Source organism: Rhinolophus sinicus, linkage group LG05 (genome assembly GCF_036562045.2).
Source record: "Rhinolophus sinicus isolate RSC01 linkage group LG05, ASM3656204v1, whole genome shotgun sequence".
NCBI classification, from domain to species: Eukaryota; Metazoa; Chordata; class Mammalia; order Chiroptera; family Rhinolophidae; genus Rhinolophus; species Rhinolophus sinicus.
Genome location: NC_133755.1, coordinates 32,154,387 through 32,181,500, shown reverse-complemented (window position 1 = coordinate 32,181,500; position 27,114 = coordinate 32,154,387). Strand labels below are relative to the sequence as shown.

Sequence of the window (27,114 nt, the reverse complement as noted above, 5' to 3'; positions counted from 1 at the left end):
GCTATATTTCTTTAACCAGACAATGAGCTCTGTGAGAACCTGACTGGTTTAGCTTGTTCCCATTTGGACTAAACTTATCGTGCTAGTGCACCGACCTGGCCAGTGGCTGATCTATGACTGGCATCATCTCTGATGTGGGCACCCATGCCAGTCCAGCCACCTATGGCCAAGTAAGGGAAGGTTATTCCAGGCATAGCTGCCTTGTTTTACTCCCTCAGCAAATGTTCCCCTTAGATATGACTGTGGGAAAGCAGGAGCTGAAATTACTCTGTGACAACGTGTAGTAATATAGATGTTTAATGCTTTAGTACTACTCAAGCAGCTATAAATCATGTTCCCTGGGATTCTAGTATGCTACATGATGTTAAAAGGTATTTTATAAATAAAGGTTTCAGTTCAAATAAGTTTACCTTAGCTCTCTGAAAAGGATATCTTCCTTAGCATTATTTCCCAGCCTTACTTGACAATGGCAACCTAAGGTTTAACAGGACATTAATGCTCTGTCCTATTGTTCTAGGAAAATGTTGTCCTATTATGTTGCATCTTTCCCCACAATCCAGAATCCACTACTACAGTGTTAATTTCAAGAAAGCAGGGACTTTGTTTTGTGTCATGATTGGTACATTTTAGATGCTCAATATATGAACTAGACGCTCAATATATAAATGTTTGTGAAAAGAAGTCATTAATATAGAGGTGGGAAAAAAAATACAGAGGCGGAAGTAAAAATGCAAGGTAAATGGAAGAGAAGTGGGGAAAAAAATCAAGAGGACTACCATTTTTGGTAATGACAGACTAGGATTTTTCAAAACAACCCTCCTGCTGGAAAAAAGTAAAAATCCTTCGAAACCAAAAACCCAAAACCTTAAAATAAAAGCTGACAAGATGGTAGGAAACAACTGGACCAAATTCTAGGGACAACTGGGAACCCAGAGAGGTAATAAGAAACCCCAGAAGACTGACCCCTTAGGGCACTTGCAGATAGAGATCAGCAACTTAGATCTTTGGTTTCAGTGGCCTCACAGAATTAGGGGAACAAATGTCAGTGTACAGATTCCTCAAAAGGGGGAGAGCCCAAGGGAACATCTCCCCACATTAAACTGGGATCCCCAAGATATAACCTCAGATAAAGGTAAACAATAACTAAGCCTAAACCCTGATCCCATGCCCAGGAAATGACAGGGGAGGTTGTTTTAGCTCAGACAGAAGTGAAAGGGAAAAAAAGAATGGGGGTAGGACATCCAGGACCTGGGTCCCTAAACAGTTTGACCAGCCTGGGCAGGGTATATAGTCTGGGTTTGCATGAACTCCTTCAAACTGTGAAATTCTTTAAAACTATTACTGGGATAGTGATACCTTCACATCTTAAAAGAAAAAAACACAGGCAAGTTTGGAGCGGGAGTAGCACAAAAAGAAGTGGACTGTTATGCGATACCAGGTAGCATCTGGAAGGAGTTTTAAAAATTTTTAAATAATTATAGATTAGCCTTGGGCAGTCAGGCAGTGGCTGACCTTGCCCTGCAAGGGAGCCCCTCCCAAGAGGCCCCAGAACTAATATTCTTGGTGGCTGGCTTCAGAACACAACAGAGCACCACCTAATTAGCTCCAAAGGGGGGTCTCAGCAGGCACCAGCGCTCACTGGGGTGAATCCTGCTCTGTGGGGTCAGATTCCACACAGCATCTCATGCTCTGTGGTCATGGACAATCTTCACAGCCTGTCACTGAGGGTCAATCTTATCTACAAGAGACCCACTTCAGAGTAAAAGACACAGAGACCAAAAGTAAAGGGATGGAAAAAGACATTTCATGCAAATGGAAATAAAAAAAAAATCTGGAGTAGCAATACTTATGTCAGACAAAAAATGACTTTAAAACAAAGACAAAGAAGGGCATTTCATAATAATAAAGGGACCAATCCTACAAGAGGGTATAACCTCTGTAAACATTTATGCACCCAACATAGGCGCACCTAAGTACATAAAGCAAATACTGACTGACATAAAGGGAGAGATAGACAGTAATACAATCATAGTAGGGGACTTTAACACCCCATAGACATCACTGGATAGATCTTCCAGACAGAAAATCAACAAGGAAACAGCAGCCATAAATGACACATTAGACCAGATGGATTTGATATTTTTAGAGTATTACAGTCCAACGCTGGAGAACATACAATCTTTTCAGGTGCACGTGGAACATTTTCCAAGACAGACAACATGTTAGGCCACGAAATAAGTCACAATAAGATTGAAATCATATCAAGCACCTTCTCCAACCACAGTGGTATGAAACTAGAAATCAATTACAAGAAAAAAAACTGAAAAACACACAAAAACATGGAGGCTAAACTAAATAACATGCTACTAAACAATGAATGGGTTAGCAATGACATCAAGGAAGAAATCAAAAGATACCTTGAAACAAATGAAAATACAATGACCCCAAATCTATGAGACACAGTGAAAGCAGTACTAAGGGGGATATTCATAGCAACACAGGCCTACTTCGAGAAACAAGAAAAACAAATCTCAAATAAACAATCTATACCTAACGGAACTGGAAAAGGAACAGCAAACAAAGTCCAAAGTGAGTATAAGGAAGGAAATAAAGATCACTGCAAAAATAAACAAAATAGAAGCTAAGAAAACAATACAAAAGATCAATGAAACCAAGAGCTGGTTCTTTGAAAACTGATAAACTTAACTAGAACCATCAAGAAAAAAAGAGAGGACCTGAATAAATAAAATCAGAAATGAAAGAAGTGACAACTGACAACACAGAAATGCAATGGGTTATAAGAAAATACTACGGACAATTAAATGCTAACAAAGTGGACAATATGGAACAAATACATAAATTCCTAGAAACATACAATCTTCCAAGACTGAGTCAAGAAGAAATAGAAAATCTGAACAGACTGATAACTACTAACAAAATCTAATCAGTAATTAAAAAACTCACAACAAACAAAAGCCTTCGATTGGATGGCTTCACAGGTGAATTTTACCAAACATTGAAAGACTTAATACTTATCTTTCTCAAACTACTCCAAAAAATTCAAGAGGAGGGAAGGTTTTCAATCACTTTTCACAAGGTCACCATTACCCTGATTCCACAAGCAGACAAAAACATTACAAAAAAAGAAAGTTATAGGTTGATATCCCTGATGAACATATATGCAAATATCCTCAACAAAATATTAGTAAATGGAATTCAGCAATACATTAAAAAAATCATACACCATGATCAAGTGGGATTTATTCCTGGGATATAAGGTTGGTTCAATGTCCACAAATCAATTAACGTGATACACTACATAAACAAAATAAAAAATAAAAATCCTATGATCCTATCAGTAGATGCAGAAAAAGTATTTGACAAAACCCAGCATTCATTTGTGATAAAAACTCTCAGCAAAGTGGGGACAGAGGGGACATACCTGAACATAATAAAGGCTATCTATATATTACAAACCTATAGCTAACATCATACTCAAAAACAAAAAACTAAAAGCGTTTTCCTTAAGATCAGAAACAAGACAAGGATGTCAACTTTCACCACTTTTATTCAACATAGTATTGGAAGTCCTAGCTACAGCAATCAGACAAAAAACAGAAATAATAAAAGGCATCCAAATTGGAAAGGAAGAAGCAAAATTGTCATTATTTGCAGATGACATGATACCATATGTAGAGAACCCCAAAGATTCCACCAAAAAACTATTAGAACTGATAAATGAATTCAGTAAAGTAGCAGGATACAAAATTATTTTTCAGAAATCAGTTGCATTTTTATATACCAATAACAAACTATCATAAAAAGAAATTAAGAAAACAATCCCATTTAGAATCCCATTGCAACAACAACAAAAATAGCTAGGAATAAATTTAACCAAGGAGGTAGAAGACCTGTATTCTACCTGAAGAAAGAAATTGAAGAACGTACAAATAAATGGAGGCATATACTGTGCTTATGGATATGAAGAATTAACATCATTTAAATGTCCATACTACCCAAAGCAATCTATAGATTCAATGCAATCCCTATCAAAATACCAAGGGCATTTTTACAGAACCAATGGCATATTTCACAGAAGAAATCGTTCCCAAATTTATATGGAACTACAGATAGTATGGCAATCTTGAGAAAGAAGAACAGAGGTGAAGGTATCACACTACTGATACCAAACTATACTACAAGGCTGTAATACTCAAAACAGCATGGTGTTGGCATAAAAACAGACACATAGATCAATGGAACAGAATAGAAAGCCCAGAAATAAACCCATGCCTATATGGTCTATTATTCTATGGCAAAGGAGGCAAGAATATACAATGGGTAAAGACAGTCTATTTAATAAATGGTGGTGGGAGAACTGGATAGGTAATATGCAAAAAAATGAAACTAGATCACCTTCTTACACCACATACATGAATAAACTGAAAATGGATTAAACACTTAAATGTAAGGCATGAAACCATAAAATTCCAAGAAGAAAACACAGGAAGTAAACTCTCTGACACTGCTCTTAATAATGTTTATTTTTCTGATATATATCCTCATTCAAGGGAAACAAAAGAAAAAAATAAATGGGACTACATCAAACCAAAAAATTTTTGCACAACAAAGGAAACCATCAACAAAACAAATACAACCTACTGAATAGAAGGAGATGTTTGCCAATGATACATCCAATAATGGGTATAATATTCAAAATTTATAAAGCACTCACACAACTCAACACCAGAAAAACAAAAACAATTTAAAAATGGGCAGAGGACCTGAATAGATATTTCTCCAAAGAGGACATACAAATGGCCAACAGACATATGAAAATATGCTCAGCATCACTAATCATCAGAAAAATGCAGATTAAGACCACAATGAGATACCACCTCACACCTGTGAGAATGGCTATCATCAATACATCAACAAACGACAAATATTGGTAAGGATATGGAGAAAAGGGAACCCTAATGCATTGGTGGTAGGATTGCAAATTGGTGCAGCCACTATGTTAAAGAGTAGGGAGATTCCTTGAAAAATTAAAAATAGAACTACCTAAGACCCAGTAATTCCACTTCTGGGTATATGCATATATCCAAAGAAATCCAAAACACTAATTTGGAAAGATATATGCACCCTTATGTTCACTGCGGCATTATTTACAATAGCCAAGACACGGAAGCAACCTAAGTACTCATCAATAGACAACTGGATAAAGAAGATGTGGTACATATATACAATGAAATATTACTTGGCCATAAAAAGAATGAAATCTTACCATTTGAGACAACATGGATGGACCCGGAGGGTATTATGCTAAGTGAAGTAAGTCAGACAGAGAAAAACAAATACCATATGATCTCACTTATATATGGAATCTAAAGAACAAAATAAACGAACAAACAAAACAGAAAGAGACTCACAGATACAGAGACAAACTGATAGTTGCCAGATGGGAGGGGATTGGGGGGCTGGGTGAAAAAGATGACAGAATTAGGGAGTACAAATTTGTAGTTACAAAATAGTCATGGGGATATAAAGTATAGCACAGAGAATATAGTCAATAATATTGTTATAACTATGTATAGTGCCAGGTGAGTACCAGACTTAACGGGGTGATCATTTCATAAATTATATAGATGTCTAACTGCTATGCTGTACACATGAAACTAACATTGAATGTCAACTGTAATTGAAAAATAAAATTAAAAATTAAAAAAAAGAAGAAAACATGAACCTTTACTGAAGGAAGACACCTTCATTCTTGGCCTCAAAGAATACCTACAAGTAATTTTAAGCACAATAAGCAGTAGGCACAGTCAAACGTAGGCATACAGAAGACATCATGAGTGAAAAGAAGCATCCACAGGAAATAAAAGTATCAATAGTCAAATTTTTTCCAACAAGAAAATCCTAGGCCTCGATGGCTTCATTGGTGAATTCTATTATTATTTAAGGAAAAACAAAAAATTCGAATCAAATTCTTCCAAAGACTAAAAGAGAGAAACATTCCCCAGCTGATTTTATTAGGCTAATACAACCTGATACCAAAGCCTAACAAGGACACTGTGAAAAGAAAGGATACACGCCAATCTCAGTCATAGGTATACATAGAGGTTTTTTAAACAAAATATTAGCAACCTCACTCCAACAGCATATAAAAATGATCAAGTTAGCTATCGTCTAGGAATAAAAGGTTGTATGAACATTAGAAAATCATTTAGTGTAATAGATCACACTGATAGTTACAGAACAAAAAATATATGATAATCTCTTTAAATGCAGAAAGGCATGTCATGAAATTCAACATATACTTATGATGGAAATTCTTAGCAAACTAAGACTGAAAAATAAACCTTACCTAACTTAATAAAGAGCATTTCCAAAAAATGACAGCTAACCTTATCCTTGATGAAATGCTGAGGTTGGAATAAGAGAATACTTATTATCATCACTTCTATTTTACATTGTCCTAGAGGTGCTAGTGAGCAGATTAAGGCAAATTAAGAAGTAAAAGGCAATCCAGCCCCCACCCAGCGCCCACCCTGCAGACAGGATCCAAGTGATCTTATCCTCAACAATCATGGAAGCCGCAGCTCTCCGAGTTCTACCAGCCTCACAGTGAAGACATACAAAGCAAATCATCAGGGAGACCTTCCATTTGGTATCTATAAAAGATGAAAATGTTTGTAATTTCCTAGAAGGATTACTAATTGGAGAATCTGACAACAAACTGATTTACGGATATTATGCAATGTTATATTTTGTCTTTTGTGGATTCTTCAGAAAGTGAACTTGGCATTTCCGATCTATGTTAAGTATTTTGGAAATATTAGACAAGTGTTTTGAAAATGTCTGTGAACTGGATTTAATTTTCCATGTAGACAAGGTTCACAATATTTTTGCAGAAATGGTGATGGGGGGAATGGTATTGGTGACTAACATGAATGAGAACTGTTACACCACAAATTGACACACAAAATAAACAGGAGAAATCTGAGATTGGCTTAGCGGGAGTTCCAGCTCATGATATAGCAGCTGTAAAGAATATGAATCTTTCCGGGAACCCAAGAAATATCAGCATTGGTGAAATCAGTATAAAAGTGCCAAACCTGCCCTCTTTTAAATAAAAAATTTAAAAGGCCACTTTCCCAGGTAAAATCCAGGGGGAAAGTCATCTAAGTTTACCATGCAGTTTATTAAAAATAGAGGAGTGTCTTAACTTTTTCTCTTGGATTTAAATCAAGGTACTGGACAAAAAAATACGTAACATCAGTATGGTGGTTCAATGTTGCTTTTCTTGCTCCATTTTGAAGAAATTGAGTAGTTGCAGTGTGATTTTTCTTCTTTTTCTAAACTGTATTCCTATGCCCACCTAAGCCATGCCTCTATGTACTAGTTACAAGAATATTTCAAAAAGTGTTTGAGACTTTTTTTTATATTATAATCAACCCAAAATGTTGGTGTTTTATATGGGTCACAAGTACAGCATTCCTTAATTCTTTCTGTTATTTTTCACAATTGTTAAAGAACAAAGTATGCATTGCACAAAAACATTATGACCTTTTCTTTTTAGTTTGAGAGAGAAAAAGGCATTCATTAACTTCAACTCTACAGATTTGAAAGGAACAAACAATTATTATTCCCAGATGAAATAACTGTGTATTTCAAAAATCCAAAATGATCCACAAAAAAACAAAAAGGAAAAGAAAGAAAATAAAAACTAAAAAAGATAAAGACAAAATGATCTACAAAAGAAAAAAAAGATTAGAATGAATAAGGCAATTTAGATTCCACTTTCTTATTTAGTAGCATGGGAGAAGAACTTCAGTTTCCTGAATGTAATTGACGAATTTCATCTATTTAACCTAGAAGAGTCAGTTGCAATGAAGCTAATGGGGGAACAAATTATCCGATTTTAAGAGTTTTTACATGTATCTAGAGGCTATGAGAACAGATGTTCTTGCCTTTACAGTTATAACCGGGATTTTCTGGATGTGTGCCGGAAGCACATTCAATCCACACATCCCACCCACTTTACAGTCCACTAATAGCCTAAAAAGTCTGTCTCAATTTGGCTATTCCTCATTGTACCTCAAATTCACAGTATCTAAAATTAACTTAAGATTTCTCCCCAAAGGGGGTTATCAGTACCACATTTCTATGCAAGTTCTTAGAAAAATTTTATTTTACTCTTCTTCCACTTAACACCATTGTTATTTAATGTTACCTAGTTCAAGTTTCTTTTCCCAGAATGGCTCTCCAATTTACCTTTTCTCTGCACCTACACTGCCAGTAAGCTTATCCAGAGTTCTAATGCCACCCACATTCCCAGATTTCTACCACCTTCGTCTCTCCTCTCTTTCTAGACTCATTTCCTTTCAAGAACATCCAACAGTCATACACAGCATCCTGTGCCTGACTCTCACTCACCGCCATCCATGATTAGGCCCCATTTTATCCAAACTTAGTTCTCTTTACTCTGAAATACCTCCACTACTTTGTCCTTCACCATTCAACTCTATTTTTAATGTCTACATCAAGTTCTAATTTTTCTAAAAGGATTTACTACGAACACCACAATTTGTTCTTTTTTTCTCAGATCATTTCAGGCATGTCAAATTATCTCTACAACAGTACACCAAGGGGAGGGATAGAAATTTATATCCAAATTTTTTAGGAAAAGACAAAAGGTGCCAGAGCCAAGGTGCCCTATTCTATCCTGGTGCCTGGGTCTTGGCTCAGGTAATTAAGTAAATCAACAGCTGGTCTGTGAGTTGGCTAGTGAAGTATGACTCACCATTCTGCCAAAAGGACTAAACAATTAGCTGCAATGGGAAAGTGTCTATGAGATTCTGTTTAAACTGCGGGGCATGTATTCCACTTAAGTAATTATTAGGTTGGTACAAAAGTAATTGAGTTTTTGCAATTTTTTTTAACCTTTTAAACAGCAATTACTTTTGCACCAACCTAATATTTGAAAGCTTGATCAGAGAATTTTAGTAAAAGAATTTGATTGCTAATTTGGACTATGTCCCCAATGGGATAGAGGCCAAAATCAAGAATTTTCTAGGCATCAGTCGTATTATTGGCAGTCAAACATTCAATAATAATCATTGTCACTAAACAAACTTCCTTCTGATAACAAATGAGGTCAGGTGATAGGAATGGAGCCGATTTTCCTTACTCCACCAATTCTTAACCCTTTTCTTTTCAATGCTAGAATATATGGTGATGGAAGGAGAGCTGACTGGGTGGTAAGTACACAATGTGACACACAGATCATGTATTATAGATTGTACACTAGAAACCTATGTAATTTATTAACCATTGTCACCCCAATAAATTTAATTTAAAAAAATGTTACCGAAATTTCATAAAAGCAAACCCACCAAGCTACAGCTATAATTTCTTTCTCATTGTCCAGTCATGGTATTATAATATCTTCCTATTTCAAAAGGATAGGGATTCACAGGTTGTACTCTCCTGTCTCATTACCATATAATCAAGAGATTCTTCATTAAAACAAATCTGATCATTTCCTGTGAAAAGCTACCATATTTCCTTCTAATTCCACTCTTGTGCCTATTTTCCAGATTTACACCAAAATAATGTTTTTCATAACTTAACTTTATTTTTTGAATTTACACTTCAGAAACTACGATTGGGAGAAGGGGGTGTATTACTTCCTATAAAAATAAATTCCTAATGTAGATGATTGTTTTTGTCTTCTTTGCACTTTTCTTAAGTTTTCTTATAAAATGGTATGTAATTATATGGCTTCTGTTTGAGGGTAGTCGTGGTGAGATTACCATAGAGTAAGACACTACTTCTATTAAAAATACTTGTAGAAAACAAATTTAAAAAACCTTGCAAAAAACAGTGTAACACAGCAGCCCAAGCATTCACTGACAGATGAAAGGATAAACAATATATATATATATATATATATATATATATATATATATATATATGAATATATTCAGCCTTAAAAGGAAATAAATTCTGACACATGCTACGACATGGATGTACCGTTAAGATAGTATGCTAAGTGAAATAAACCAGGCACAAAAGGACAAATATTGTCTGATTCCTCTTACATGAGGCTCCTAGAGTAGTCAAATTCAGAGACAGAAAGTAAAATGATGGTTGTCAGGGGCTGGGGAGAAAGGGGATTGGGGAGTTAGTGTTTAATGTCTACAGAGTTTCAGTTGGGGAAGAGAAAAAAGTTCTGGTGATAGATGGTGGTAATGGTTGCACAACAATGTGAATGTATTTAATGCCACAGAAAGGTGTACTTAAAAATGGTTAAAACGGTAACCTTTATGTTTATTTTACCAAAATAAAAAAAACAGTATAACACAGAGAATACACAACCTTTCAAATAACTTTGTATCCTATCTGTGTGGTCAATTCTGAGGCATTATTGAAAGGGAGAAGCTATGCCGTCTATTACTGGCAGTGTCCACCTTCTTGCTACATAATAAGAGAAAACAGGAAAAAAAATTAGGTCTAAGAAATCAATGTCTACATAAGCAATTACCCTTGTTCACATGGGTATTTAAATATCACCACCTTTTTTGTCTCTGATAATTTTGCTGTAATCTTCCTGAATGTCTTTATCTCTTCATTCAACACTTTATGAGTGCTAAATTTTATTTAAAGTGCTAGAGATTAAACCATGAAATAAATACATTCAATCTCTGAGAAGTCCACAATTGGTGGAAAAGGCAAATAAATTACAATACAACCTAAACGCTAACTAATTAGAGAGCGCTGTCAGGAACACAAAGCGACTACCTCTACCTGGGGAAGTGTAGCACACTGTTAGTTGCACCCCCTACCTGTCCTTCCTTTCTTCCATAATATAATCAGCTGGTACAGAGCCACAAAGAATAAAGACTTAGTTCTCAGCCTTCCTTCAAGCCAACGAGATACAAACAGAAATGTAGTGTGGGAGCTTTACGGAAACTTTAAGAGACAGCTTGCATGTGCCCTTCGTCCTTCCCTTCATACCCATTCTGTTTAAAGAAAGATACTTCGAGTTTGGACCATGAGAACAAAGGTCTGCGAGATCTGAGAGATTCTGAAGCCAGGAGTTGGAAATTACTTCCCTAGTAACTTCATGGAACAGAGCTGTCACTTTAGCCCTACACTGCAAATTCCAAATTTTTATAGGAGAGAAATAAATCTCTTTTGTTTTTAGGCCACTGTTACTTTGATAGTTCTGTTACTTGTCACTGTACATAATCTTAATGAATGCAGGGGTCAGGGAAGGCTTCACAGAAAAGGTGACCTTGAGCTAGGTTTCGAAGAATGAACAGTTACCTGCCAAATGGAGAAAGGCATTTCAGGCAGAGAAAATGTGAAGGCACAGACTCAGGAAAGGGTCTGGATTCCCAAAAGATGAGGAGTGGTTCGGATGGATGGCTGAAGTACAGGGCAGGCGGAGTGAAGTAAAAGAAAAAGCAACCTGAAAGCTGGGGAAAAGAGACTCTAAAACGTCTTCCATGCCATGCTAAAAAAAGATGCTTTTACTCTTCCCATACTTGGTCATAATTAAATAACTAAGAATTCACAGACGATTCTCTGCGTATTTTAGAAGAGCCAAAAGGCTCTGTCAGAAAACAATCAAAGCAGTATGGATTAAGGTATGGTAAGGGGTAAGGGAGAAAAAGAAAACCTTGTTTCTATACGAGAAAGGCACACTAGTATTTCTGTAAATGTGGAGGACTAGGAGAAATATCTGGCACAAAGAAAAGATTAGGGCTCCTGACATGGTTAGAGGGGAGAGGAGTCTGGACAACCAAAAAAAGGAGGGTATGTATAATCTTGCAATGTTTGCATGAAGTAAACATTAGAATACTTGCCTTTAAAAGTGAACTGAGGTCAATGAATTACAGTATAACTATGACCATGTGATTGTAATACATTTTATTTTGATTATTTACCTATACCCATGATTTCCTTTTACAAGTGGCTATCACCGTAATAGCTGAACAATATCTAGTCTATAGTAGGAACTTTTTTCCTATCAGAGAAGTTATAAACATGAGTGAGGGTAAAAGAATTCAGTGCTCCTTAAGGTTATTAGAGTTTTAATTTTTACTCAAGCAAGTAGTACTGTTTTACTTTTCTGAAATAATCACGTGTTATGTTTGTACATTTATGAGGTGTGAGCAAACAATATGGTGACTGCTCAAATAAAAAAATTTATTACAATAAAAGCTATATTGCCATTAATCCCCCTCAAAATACTTCTCCTTGCTTCAAATACACTTATCTCATCACTCTTGCCACTTTCTGAAGCAGTTCTGGGAGTCCTCTTTCTTGAGTGTCTTTAGTTGCACTATTGTGGCTGCCTGGATGTCCCAAATCATTTTGACTTTGAGGAAAAGCCAGACGTCACACGGTGCCAGATCTGGTGAATAAGGTGGATGAGGATACACCGTAATGTTACCTGACAGAAATTGCCATATACCACAAGCAATGTGTGACACAGAGCGCTGTCATGATGGAGGATGATTTACAGCACACTTTAAAACACACCTTCTCTCAACCGTAGCTCACAGCTGACTGATTCCAACCAATAAGTTGAAACTTGTCACACCCTGTTACGAAGGTTCGATGCGCTGCTTCCCATATTGAAGTTCCCTGCCTTTCCGTTGGATGGCACTGGACAGCAGCATGCACCGTGTTTCTTGATCATAATGGAAAGGTTTCATGTCACACATCGCTTCTGGTATGGCAATTTCTGTCAAATAAAAACATTACCGTGTGTCCTCATCCACCTTATTCACTGGATCTGGCACCGTGTGACTTCTGGCTCTTCCCCAAAGTCAAAATGACCAAGAAAGGTAAACGTTTTCAATCAATTCAGGACATCAAGGCAGCCACGACAGCACAACTAAAGACACTCACAGAAGAGGACTTCCAGAGCTGCTTCAGAAAGTGGCAAGAATGATGGGATAAGTGCGTTCAAAGTGAGGGGGAGTATTTTGAGTGGGATTAATGGCAATGTGTCTTTTACTGTAATATTTTATTTAAACATTTACCGTATTTTTTGATCACACCTCATATAGTTTTATAATTTAAAAAACCACCACCCATGCCTTATCAAAAAGAAAAGACAGCAACTATTACCTCATAAAAGTATCAGAGACAATTTACTCAGAGGATATATGGCTTCTCTGAATCCATAATCCATTAATTATACTCTCCAAAGTGTTAAAGACCAGAAAATTCTTTAAAATTCTCATAATGTTTCCATTTATTTTTGTCTCTAGCTCTTCTTAAATACTGCCTTTCAGCCTTTAACATATATTTACTACATGCAGATAAGACCATACATACTGTGTGGGATATTGGAGTTTATTAACTAGAAAACTGTAGGACATGGTTTTTAAATGTTTTAGCCTGATATTCCTGTTTTCAATTAGTTTTAGAAAGTGTCTCTGGTATCTTCAACCAGATTATCAGTACCCTACTCTGGTAACAGACATCAAAACACTTGCTGAGGAACAATAAAAGAAAAGATATAATTTTTTAAATGATGGGATAAATAGCTTTCTTAATTTAGACTTGGTATTCAAGTGTTTTGCATCTAACTTTCGTTTGAGGGAACGCAGTTATATCATTTTTTAAACGCTTAAGTTTCACCTGATATTTATTCATCCCTTACAATGTTAATTCTACATTATAAAATAATTCGGACAAAAATAGGAATCCAGAGGGCAGAGAGACATTTGACCCATGTAATTATTTTTCAATGAATGCACATTACAATAATAAAACTTCTCCAATGATGATTCATCACACCATTTTTAAGCATTGTAAACATGAAGCTAACCGTGAAACTGGCTATTGTGAAGGCAGGTTACAAACTCACCTGGCTTGTCACTATATAGAAGACTAACTCTCATGGCCCTAGACCTTAAAATTAAGAAATAGGATTATAGTAATAATGACTTCTAGGGACACAGAAAGGAATAGTTGCTAGTAAGCATCTACAGTTTTATGATATTCTCAGAGGTCAAGCCTATGAAAGATTCACACTAGGTCCTCCTTACCTCACTAGATTCCCAGACTGCAGCTGGACCTCCTTCAATCTGCCCTCCATATTGTCACCAGGGAGTGCCATATCAATTAGTGTTAGAAAATATAATTCTCTGTCCAAAATTTTTCAGTGTTCTCTACCCCCTGAGGGATTAAAATGTAAATTCTTTCAAGTGGCATCTAAGGCCATTGAGAATCTAACTATCTCCTTCCTCCCTTGCTCCCTCCAAGCTTTAACCTTCGTTTAACACTGAACTACATAAGGATTTCCTGAACTCACCAGGCTTACATCTGTGTGCTGTTTCACAATGCTGCTGTTCTGTTACCTAGAATGTTCCACTACTTGTACAATACCTGACAAAGTACTGTACTCAATTTGTCAAGTCTGAGTACAACTGCCATCTTCGTCAAGTTCTCTAAGACTCCTCCAGGACAACGGAAGAGATCATTCTCCAGTGGTGTGCTGGTAAACTAATTCTCGGAAGGAAAAAAAAGCCCTGATATAGTCAGTCCTGTTATAACATGTTTTGAAAACTCAATTGTTTCAATGTGCTTGTTATATTAGGAAGTAACATGAGCACAATATTAATCCCATTTGCTTATGTGCCATTAAATATTAGATGGTTAGATGAATACAGAAAACTGTACCCAGCTGCACCGAGCCCTGAGCAGTAGGAATACATAGCACACACATACCTCAAACATCTCCCAGCTACCTTAGTTCACCTCTTGTGTCACATCACATCAGGTTTTTAACTTTTCCCTCAGATTACAGACATTTTCCTTCCACCACTTCAAAATAACTCACAAGAGGCAACCTTTCCCATGCCCACTTCCACAAACAAACTTCAAGTATTTTTCAAGGCAAAAAACCGTATTTATTACATTTATGTACAAGTTTTTCTGTGAACACAAGTTTTCATTTCATCCACACAAATATGGTCAACTGATTTTTGACAGAGATGCAAAGGCAATTTAATGGAGTACTCTTTTCCATAAATGGTGTTGTAACAACTGAACATCTGTAAGTAAAAACATATGAACCTCAACCTAAACCTCACAGCTTACATAAAAATGAACTCAAAATGGATCATAGATCTAAATATAAAAAGCAAAGCTATAAAACTTTTAGAACCATACGATAAAATTGTTGTGACATGGGGTTAGGTGAAGAATTTTTAGACATGATACTAACAGCACGATCCATAAAAAAAAAATTAAAAATTAGACTTCAAATTAAAAACTTTTGTTTTGTGAAAGACACTGTCAAGAGAAGAAAAAGCAGACTACAGACTGGGAGAAAATACTTACAAATAAGCATATCTGACAGAGGATTTGTATCCAGAATACGTAAAGAACTCTCAAAACTCAACAGAAAACATAGACCCCAATTAAAAAATAGGCAAAAGACCTGAAAAAAGAGTTCACCAAAGAGAATAGATGGAAGGCAACTAATGAAAAGATGTTCAACATTTTTAGCCATTAGGGAAATCCAAATTAAAGGCATAATGATATCAGTACAGCTAAAAAAATTTTAAAAATTGGTAACACCAAATACAAGAGACTATGCAGAGCAACTGCAATTCTCATACTTTGCTAGTAAGGATACAAAATGGAACAGCCATTCTGAAAAAGTTTGGCAGTTTTTTATAAAGAATAAATGTACACTTACCATATAACCCAGCAACCCCACTCCTTGGTATTTACTCTAGAGAAATGAAAACTTGTGTTCATAGAAAAACTTGTACATAAATGTTTGTTACAGTTCTATTCATAATTACCCAAAACAGGAAATAAGCAAGATGTCTTTCAACAGGTGACTAGATAAACAAATTGTAGTGCAGTTTATCAATAGAATAGCACTAAGGAATAAAATGAATGAATTACTGACACATGCAACAGCTTGGATGAATTTCAAAAGCATTAGCTGAGTGAAAGAAGCCAGTCTGAAAAGGTTACACACTGTTTGATTTCATTTATATGATAACAGAGGTTGTCAGAGGTTAAGACAAGATAGCCAGGAATTAGAAGTGTGATACAAAGGGATAGAATGAGGGAGTTTTGGGGATAACGGAAAAGTTCTGAATCCTGGTTGTGGTGGTGGTTACATGGATCTACATCTAGGTTAAAATTTATAGAACTATACACCCTCCCCCCAAAAAGTCAATTTTACTATATGTTAATTTTAATTTTTTAAACGTTTAAAAACATATACATACCATACCTTAGAACTTTCTAATTCTTTACAAATTAAGGCTCAAAAGTAAATGTTTTCAGTTGTGTGTATATCAGCGAAATGGGAACATGCAGAGACAGCTAACAGGAGACTTAAAATGTTTTAAATCACCTATAAAGATATGGCCCAAGTATAAATTCTAGACTCAAAAACAACTATATCCTTAAACCAACCATAGAGGCTATTAATAACTAATGTCAACTAAACACAAATATTTACTATCACATAAAAAAATAAAAACGGTAATTTGAGACAAATACAATATATATCAAATCAAAGGAAGTCTAAATGAAGATTCCACATTCATACTAGATGCTATTTTGGTCCTTGGAATAGAAATGACATTACTGTCCATTATCATTATGTACTATATATAGATACACAGATAGATATAATGGAGTATTAGTCAGCCACAAAAAAAGAAAAAAATATCCTTCCATTTGTGACAACCTGGATGAAACTGGAGGACATAAAGCTAAGTAAAATAAGCCAGACATAAAAGACGAATATTGTATGATCTCACTGATACTCAGAATCTATAAATACCAAATGCACAGAAGCAGAGAAGAGAGTGGTGTTCCAGGAGCTGGTGGTAGGGAAAATGGGGAGATACTGGTCAAAGGATATAAACTTTCAGTTATAAGATAAATAATTTTGGGGCATCTAATATATACAGCATGGTGATTACAGTTAATATTACTCTACTATATACTTGAAATTTGCTAAGAGAACAGATCTTGAATGTTCTCACTCAAAAAAGGGGGGTTAACTATGTGAAGTGATGGATATGTCAACTAGCTTGATTGTGGTAACCATTTCACAATGGATACATGTATCAAATCGTCACATTATACACCTTAAATATATACAATTTTTGTCAACTATACCTCAATAAAGCTAAGGGCAAGGGGAACGCTGACTGGGATTAAGTACTAAGACTGGTCACAATTGCACTATTCTGTAAACCATCCTGAGAAGGCATGAAATATTATTTTTTCTCCCAAGAAATAAACCCAGAGCAAATCAGTCCACTGTAACACCAGAGAATTACAATTCAAGACAGCTATTTTCTATAACTACACATATATATATATATATATATATATATATGGATGGCTGCCATTAAAGTTAGTAGATCTTAGACTGTGATTTTAGGAAGCAAAACAACCAAATGACCAAAGTCACTTATTTAAATAAGTAAACAACCTCACCATCTCTAACTGTGTCCTAGTTTTTAAAGCATTAAATGTAAGTTATCCGTGGGAGCACTCAATTCCTTTCAAATTACAACCACACTTGTATAATTTTTCAATCTTAAGTCTTCTGAAGATATGAGCTTTCCGAAGCAAATCCAGCTCTTTGTAGAGCTGAAGTATGTTAAAATGTAAAGTTTGGTGCAACTAAAAAATTGACAACAAATATTTACCTACTGTTCAACAGGCTAATTGAGTGCTTAAACATTCCAAGCCCTAAGGGGAGGTCACACAGAAAGATCGCCATGGTATAGATTCTCAAGGACTTGGCTGAAGAGACAACAGACCCCTGAGAGAGACAGACACCAGAACTATAAATAAGAAAGTGCTATGTATAATAACATCTACATAAGATATGAAAACATTCTTTGACAAATCTCTCATGTAAGTCAAACGGTAACTCAGAAGAGAAAATAATTTCATCTGCTGTAGAGAGGCACTGGGACACAGTGAAAAGAAGAGCATGCTGAAGTGTAAAGACTTGTCTCAGCTCTGCATGAAAAATTCCAGGGTTAAGTTCCAACTGCTCCACAGTGCAGTTAGTAGACATAGTACCTGACACAAAAAGGACATTTGTTCATTTACCTCTGATTTGGATTTGGCTAAGCAAGGAAAGAGGGGTAGGCAGGGGCTCTGTATAGAACGGACTCACTCAGAATGTCTGCAACCAACACCTATGGCAAGCTCGCTGCTTTAATTCAATATTGCCTTCTCAGAACCATGTGAGAGGAAAGATGCTGACACCCAAAAGAAGGAGCTGGCCACTCTCCTTGCTCCTCCAGAGCACAAACTCTTCTATCAAGGGCCTCACTGTCCTGGACCCCAGCTGCGCTGGTACCTCAGGCACAGGGACCCCCTATGATGCACCAGCTGTGTGGCTTAGTGTCAGTCTGGTTCTGAGTCTCAGAAAGCTCAGCTGAAAGAATGGAATCGGATTAGGTCCTTTACAGCATCACAATCTACAAATACAAAAATTAGAAATATTAACCATAGAACACAAACCTTACTAAGTTGTCAGCTGTATGAGTAAAAAGAGCTTATTATATTTGTTATATGGACTTCACTTGTTTGTTCTACAAGAAATATCAAACTGTTTGAGAAATGCCAAACTGGAAAAGCAGACACTACTGAATTCTTTAAAAGAACGATTCTTACCTTAGTCTCAAAATATTAAAATGGCTAGATCTCACAGTGAAGAATAACCTATGCAAAGATTCATCACAACTCTTCACGAGATTGACTCAGAACAATGTTGTTGTAAATCATGTAGTGTTAGTGCCTCTACACCACCAAGTGCAGCCGAGATCCCAGCAGGTCTGCATGCAGCAAGAAAAGGTCAGGAGGCTTCTGTGCAGCAAAAGAAACCGTCAACAAAACAAAAAGGCAACTAATCGAATGGGAGATGATATTGGCAAACAACGTCTCTGATGAGGGTCTAATATCCAAAATATATAAAGAACTTGTACAACTCAACAACAAAAGACAAACATGGCAATTAAAAATAGACAGAGGACCTGAACAGACACTTCTCCCAAGAATACACATAAGTGACCAACAGATATATGAAAAAATGCTCAACTTAACTAGCTATCAGGGAAATGCAAATTAAAATCACAACGAGATACCACATTACACCTGTTAGAATGGCTATTGTCAACCAGACAAGTAATAACAAGTGTTGGAGAGGCTGTAAGGAAAAAAAGAACCCTCACACACTGCTGGTGGGAATGTAAACTGGTATAGCCACTATGGAAAACAATATGAAGGTTCCTCAAAATATTAATAATACAATTACCATATGACCCAGCAATCCTTTTTCTGGGTAACCACCCCAAAAATCTGAAAACACTTATCCACAAAGATATGTACCCCTATGTTCACTGCAGCATTATTCACGGTGGCCAAGCATGGAAACAACCAAAGTGTCCTTTGACAGATGATTGGACAAAGAAGATGTGGTATATATATACAATGGACTATTACTTGGCCGTAAGAACAGATGAAATACTGCCATTTGTGACAACACGGATGGATCATAAGATTATCATGCTAAGTGAAAAAAGTCGGACAGAAAAAGTCGAGAACCATGATTTCACTCATATGTGGGATATAAAACTGAAAGCAATAAATGAACAATACAAACAAATAAAAAACTCACAGACACAGATAACAGTCTAGTGGTTACCAGAAGGGAAGGGAGGAGGCAGGGTGGTAGAAGAGGGTAAAGGGGGTCAAATATATGGTGATGGAAAAAGAATTGACTCTGGTCGCTGAACACACAGTGCAATATATAGATGATGTAAAATAGAATTGTACACTTGACATTTATACAATTTTATTAACCAACGTCACTCCAATAAATAAAAATTTTTCAAAACAATCACCTTTCTTAACTTCCAGACCTCAAATCCAAAAAAAGAAAACAAATCATCTTAACAGTTACTGATAAAGAGTTAACGAATGGCAACTACATATTATGCATTGTATTAGTCACTTTACATGGGTTACCTTATTTAGTTCTCACAACAATCCTATGAGGTAGCTAGTAATTATCACAATTGTAATGATGAGAAAATTGAGGCTTGGGATTAGGAAATTTGCCCACAGCTACACAGCACTTCACAAAGTCTAAAAATAAGATAATCAAAGACGAATGTACCAGTATCTCAAGCCTCCAGGAAAACACACACTGATCACTGCACCCAACTGTCCACATCCCTTTGGTAGATGTAGCCCTACAATGAAGATGTGGGCTACTACACTATCGTGGCTTGATATTATTATTTCTTAATGTAAACTAGAAATTAGCTTTGCTTTCCATCTGAGTCTTCAGTCAATTTGCTGAGCATGAAATCAGTTCCCCTAAGCAAACCGAGTTATTTAGATCTGCAATCGCTGAGGAACAGACACCAGACTATTCAAGTTAAGGTCACTCCCTGGCGGGCATGTCTATTTCTTTACTCATTAACCACAACATTCCTTTATCTCTTCTTTTGAATATTAACTTTCTCTACTGGATTTCTAATATGTTCTATATATAGCAAAAAATGTGATGCTGAGTCACTAGAGTGAGTTCCTAAAGAGCACCAGGTCCATATGCTTAAGATGCCAGGGATAGACAGCAAATACATAATATTTTATTGAGAAAACTAAAGACTATGACTTCCATTCTTTCTTTAACATAAGGACATCTGCAAGGAGGTGGGCAGTAACAGTGGCTGCGAAAGCAAGACAAAAACTTCTTAAAAAAAAACAGCTCTGAAAAAAAAGGAAAGAAAGCAATATTAAATCTCTCCAAATATACAAAGAAGTACTTGATAGAAAAGCCACAATTTTAAACTATGAAACATGAAAGACCGCCTTAATTTGGAAAAAATTCAGAATATATATTACACATTTAGTGTACGAATAAATGTCTTTTTCACTAAATCTGTACTGATAAAGCTCAAGCTAAAGTATCTGCAAAAATAGAAAAGAGGCATGCATGGTCAAGATGAAAAAAACTAAAATCACTTAAATCCTTCTTCCCTTATCCTCATAATCATTAATTTTATCAAATTTAAAAAATTAAAGTAAGTAGTTTTTCAGATCACTGTGAGCCAAGGTACATGCTTATTGTAGAAAATGTGAAAAATATTAAATACTATAAGCGATGACTGAAAAACCTAACTACTCAGCACATTTTATTTTATATCCTGTCTTTTTAATAAATGTTTCCTTTTTGAGACACTCAAAAGTACCATCCTACTTTTTTCATTTAGCATATTGTGAACATCTTCTTACACCGTATACTCTTCAATATTATAATAAAAATAATTGGCAGGTGATAAAATCATGATTTTATCACCTGCCAATTATTTTTATTATAATCAATATAACAAACAAAAATTTTAAAGAACATGATTTATAATGGTTTTACAGTATTTGGTTATAATGGCTGTAGCATAATTTAATCATGTAAGAGGCCTCCAATTTTTTAACATTATGAATAGCATTGTAATGAGTAACACACACATGCACACACATATTTGTGCACATCTCTTATTTCCCTCTTAATAAATTCCTAAAAATGGAATTTTGGACAAAGGGTATGAACATTCTTAAGGATTCCAAATACTGCCAAATTGCTATTGCAATGGACTAAAATGTTTATGAACCCCCAAAATTTATATGTTGAAGTCTAATCCCCAACGTGATGGTAGTTAGAAAGGGGGCAAGGTAATTAATTAGGTCATGAGGGTGGAATCTTCATAAAACAGGATTGGTGCCCTTAGAAGCAGAGGCCAGAGAACTACCTAGCTCTTTCCTCCATGTGAGGATACAGGAAGTCTGCAGTCTGCAACCCTGAAGAGGGCCCTCACCAAAACCCAGTCATGCTGGCACCTTGATCTTGGACTTCCAGAACTGTGAGAAATATACTGCGTTGTCTATAAGCCACCTGTTGTTTATGATACCATAAATTTATGGCATTTTGTTACAGCAGACCGAGCTAAGATAGCCATTTAGAAAGTTGTACCAATTTATGCTTCTATACTTCTACCAACAGCAAATATTTGCCGACACTTGATTCTTTTTTACACGAGAGATCTATTGAAGCATGCAGTCTATGACATAATGATTCTAACTTCTTAGGCTTTTTCTAAAATCTTAGTTCATAAGCTGAGAGGAAAGTCTTTTAGAAGTAATATCTCTTGTAGTAAATAAATACTTATCTACAGTAGACCAATTTTTCCAGTGTCACATTTGCTTAACAAATTTACTTGTGTTAATTAAATTTAAATGCTTTTAATTAAAAATAGTACGAACTGCATAAATCTATTTTTAAAATAAGACTATCCTTCTATGTGTATATTTGCAATAAGAAATGTCTGAAATGATGAAGATAACCATGGTAAACTAAGGATTTGAGGATAATGAGGTTTTTTTCCCCCCAAACTTTCTTCTTTTTACTTCTCTGTATGACTTACTTCTCTATGAAAATTAAACTATGAGCTATCATTATTTTTTTAATGAAGCCACTCTAAAAATTATGACATATAAAAGTCATAAAGTTCTTAAAATAAGAAAAATTAAAGTAAAATTCTACACTTCCATTTTCAGTGATGATGGAGTAGCTGGTACTGGGCTAGACCCCCTGCTGTAAGTGACCATGAAACTGGGCAATATATATGAAATATTATTATCAGATGTTGGACAATAGACAGCTCAGGACTGTGAATCCTGAAAGAAGGGAAACAAAGACTCATGAATGCTCTGGCTTTCTGCTTATGCTATAGGGAAGAGAAACCCCAAAAGAGCACAGAGAGCTCACCAGGCTGAGAAAACAGAGATCAAAGTTTGAGGCTACTGAAGTCGCTGGAATTTGAGGGGCAGATTACAAAAAAGAAGGGAGCTATGGAAAGAAAAAGTTTCAGAAATCTGTAGAGATCTCCTAATTCATTGCCTGGAGATTAAGCTGTATGTACAAGACTCCATGAAGCCAGTCAAAGAGTAAAATCTGGGGAAAGAACAAGTAAGGAATGTGAGCTGAACAACTTCTGAGCTTGCAAAGGTCTGGGAGCTGTTCAAATTACTGGCAGCTACAGTGGAGAGACCTTACTATCACATGCATCCAATAGAGATCCCAGAAAGGCTATGCCTCTGTATTAGGGATAAATTAGTCCTGGAATTAATAAAACTGCTGAAAACCAAGGATAAAGAGAAAAAGGAAAGATCTTTAAAACAGCCAGAGGGTGGGGGAAGCATATCAAATGAGCAATGGTAGGAATGACCACTAATTTTTCATCAGAAAACAATTTAAGCTAAGAAATACGAAAATGATTTTAAAGTGCTAGAAGAAGGGGGAAAAAAATCTGTCAACTTAAAATTCTATATCCAGCATAAATATCTTTCAAAAATGAAGGCAAAAGGGAATAACAACATCCAGAATTGTCCTCCTGATATAAACAAGTAGAAAACTAGACAAAATACAAAACAATTGTTTTCAGATACTGTATGACAGGCAGTATGGAAACATGATCCCTGAAAGAAGGGAAACACATGAGGTGACCCCTAAGATTATCCCAGCTTTCTGTCTGGAACTACAACACAGACAGTGGGAACCCAAATAGAGCCAATGGTCTCACTGAGTTGAGGTGATATAGCTTAGAGTTTGTGGAGTCTGAGACAGTTAGAATTTGCAGGGTATAGTACCACAGAGGAATAAACTAAACAGAAGTGCTCCAAATATCTACAAAAGGGGTCTCCTTGAGTTTCTGGATAAATACCAATCTGCATATGTGTGGTGTGTAAATTTATGAGGCTAGACAGAGAACAGTTACCAAGCAAATAACAAATACTGGGGATCTCTAAGCCAAACAACTCCCAGAGTTCACACAGTGCCAGGATCATTCAGTTGCCACCAGCCAGGGTGAATAAACCTCGATGAATATATAGGGCAACCAACGGTGACACAAGAAGACACACACCTCAGCAACTGGCCCAAACTAGCCCTAAACTGAAATGTATTCTAGAACTGCCCAAATCAAAACCCAAAAAACCCTAAAAACAAAACTCAAAAGGTCACACTGATCCACAAGTAAACTGCCTGTCAGAACAAAATATTCGAGGGAAAAAAAAAAAATCAAGATACACAACATAATAACTTCATAAAAAATTACCAGACATAAGAAAAAATAAAAGTGGTAACCTATGATTGGGACCCAGAATTGGCAGGTATAAAGAGAATTTTAATACAAGGTATTTAAAATAGCTATTAGAAAAGAGTTCAAAGGCTTAAAGGAAAAGATGAACATAATGAAGAAAATTAGAGAAAAATCTCAACAGAGAAGAGGAAATTACTTTTTAAAACACCAATGGTAATTCTAGAACTGAAAAAAAAACCTGACATAAAAAATTATCTGGATGGGAATAATAGCGTATTAGACAAAGTTAATGTTTAAAAAGAAATCAATATACTTGAAGACAAGGAAACAGAAACTTTTCACACTAAAGGAAAAGAGATTGAAAGAAAAATGGACAGAGCTTCAGTGACTTGTAAGTTAATATTAAGTGGTCAAACACATGTAGGGCTATAGTCTGAGCACAAAAGAAATACTTGGGAACTAAAAAATCTGTAGTGACAAATTTTATAAATATGATGAGCACAATACATAGATCAACCTCAATAAACTCCAAGAATAAACAGAAACAAAACTACACCAAGAGGCATAATAAAGTTGCTGTGAAAACCAGTGATAGAGAGAAAAATCTTAAAAGTAGCCAAAGGAAAAAGTATATTACATACAGGAAAACAAATATAAGGATCACAACAAAGTTTTTGTCAGAAACTATGCAAAAAAGATAGTGGCATAATATCTTTAAGGTGCTAAAAGGGGAAAAAAACCTTGAAAACCTAGAATTCTATATCCACTAACAATAGTAACTTTCAAAATAGAAGGTAAAATGACAGAAAGAAAAAGAAAGAGAGAGAAAATGTTACACTATAAGAAATACAAAAGGAAGTTTTTCAAGCAAAAGATATATGATACCAGACACAAACTTGGATCTATATAAAGAAATGAAGATCTGAAGAAATGGGTAAAATGAAGATAAATAGTAAAAATATATTTCTCATTTTTAATTGCTCTAAAAGGTAACTACCTGAGAAAACCAAAAAGAATAGCAATGCGGTTTAAGCACACATAAAATCAAAATATGTGTCAAGCACAAAAGATGGAAGGGAAGAATTAGGAGTACACTATTATATAAGATTCTTGCATTACACATGAAATGGTATAATATTATTTGAGGGCAGACTGTTATTAAGTAATTAATAAGTTATAAGGGCCACCACTAAAAAAATTTTAAGAGATATGTTATAAACCAATAGAAGAAATAAAATGGAATCATAATAAAAACCTCACCTAAAAGCAGATAGTAAACTAAGGAAAAAAAACAATAGTAAGATGGTACATTTTAATCCAACTATATCAATAATTACATAAATATAAAAGGTCTAAACTAGTGGTTGGCAAACTTTTTCTGTAAAGAGCCAGAAAATATTTCAGGCTTTGAGAACCGTATGTTCTCTGCCCCAACTATTTAACCTTGTCACTGTAGCACAAAAGCAGGCATAGACTTTATGTAAATGAATGGGCATGATTGTGTTCCAATAAAACTTTATTTACACAAACAGGTGGCAGGTCAAGTTTATTCTGCCAGCCAGTTTGCCAACTCAGAGTCTAAACACACCAAATTAAAAGAGATATTACCAGACTATATAAAAGAGCAAGATCCAATTCTATGCTCTCTACAAGAAACCCACTTTAAACAAAATGATATAAATAGGTTAAAAGGACAGAAAAAGATATACCACGCAAATATTAATCAAAACGAATTTTAGTATCAGAAACAGACTTCAAACCAAAGGGAGTTCCCAGGGATAGTAACTTCATGATGACAGAGAGGTCAAGACTTAGCAATCTTAACCGTGCTTGTATCTAATTTATTTTCAAGTTGATAAATTTGACAAGTTAGATGAAACGGACAGGTTCCTTGAAAGACACAAATTACCAAAACAGGCATAAAAAGAAATAGAAGCTCTGAATAATCTTGTACCCAGTCTTTTAAAAACTGAATCTTTAATTAAGAACCTTTCCACAAAGAAAACCGCGGGCCAAGATGGCTTCATTGATGACGTCTATCAAACATTTAATGAAGAACATCAATTGTACCCAAACTTTTCCATAAAAGAGAGGGAAAAGAAACATTGCTGGTAGAAGTGTAACATGGTAAAGCCACTTAGGAATTTGTTCTGTCAGTCATAATGTTAAACACACACCTATTCTATTCCCCAGCAGTCCCACTGCTAGGTATTCACCCACAACAACATGAGTCACAAAAAGCCTTCCACAAGAATGTTCAGAGCAGCATTAGTTCTAACAGTTGAAAACTGGAAACAACCCTTTCCATAATAATAATAGATTACAGATATCCATACAATTGAATACTAGCTAGCAACTAAAAGGAACTAACTACTGTTACATGTAACACAGATGAAATACATATTTTAAACCAGAGCTTCATGTAATTTTTATTCCCAGAAATATAAATTTATACCACAGTTATATAAGTACTGTAAGTATATTAAGTATATAAGTAAGTAAAAAAACAAAAAGAAGATATAAGGGATTTAGGTAGTTTATAAATTCATCAGTGTTACATAAGTCATAAACTATATGTAATAGCTGTCATCTTACATAAGTGCTTAATTGCCATTTAAGTCATGTTACAATACTCTGTTAAAGTTCAATTTTCTACTTTTGTGCTTCAAAGAGTTCCAATCCCAAAATTTGGTCTTCAATCACCTAACTACCCTAATTTCTCATTAATCCTAACTCAACCTGTACATTTTAGATAAGAACTCCTGCTCACCAGTTCCCTTGCTCTTTCTTCCCTGGTACTGTTTTTGCCACCTCGTTACTAGTGTTCTCTTACTTTTCGCTGCACAGACTTGTCTTTCTACCTCCTTTAAAACTGAACCAAAAACTCATCTTTTCCACAAGTGCTAAACCACCTCAG

The 27,114-nt window shown here is 35.5% G+C and overlaps 1 protein-coding gene and 1 pseudogene across 5 annotated transcripts in view; one reads left to right on the top strand and one right to left on the bottom strand.

Annotated features, from left to right (window-relative positions):
* SOCS5 (suppressor of cytokine signaling 5) overlaps positions 1-27,114 on the bottom strand; it is a 61,475-nt gene that overhangs the window by 25,602 nt on the left and 8,759 nt on the right. The window contains exon 1 of one of the 5 annotated variants that reach the window (XM_019748638.2): positions 14,419-14,530. The exons of the other annotated variants lie outside the window; for them this stretch is intronic. The gene's annotated coding sequence lies outside the window, so the exon portion shown is untranslated. Of the gene's footprint in view, positions 1-14,418; positions 14,531-27,114 lie in introns of those variants that run through there. 5 annotated transcript variants of the gene reach the window in all.
* Positions 114-7,550, top strand: LOC109456346 (AP-3 complex subunit sigma-1; annotated as a pseudogene).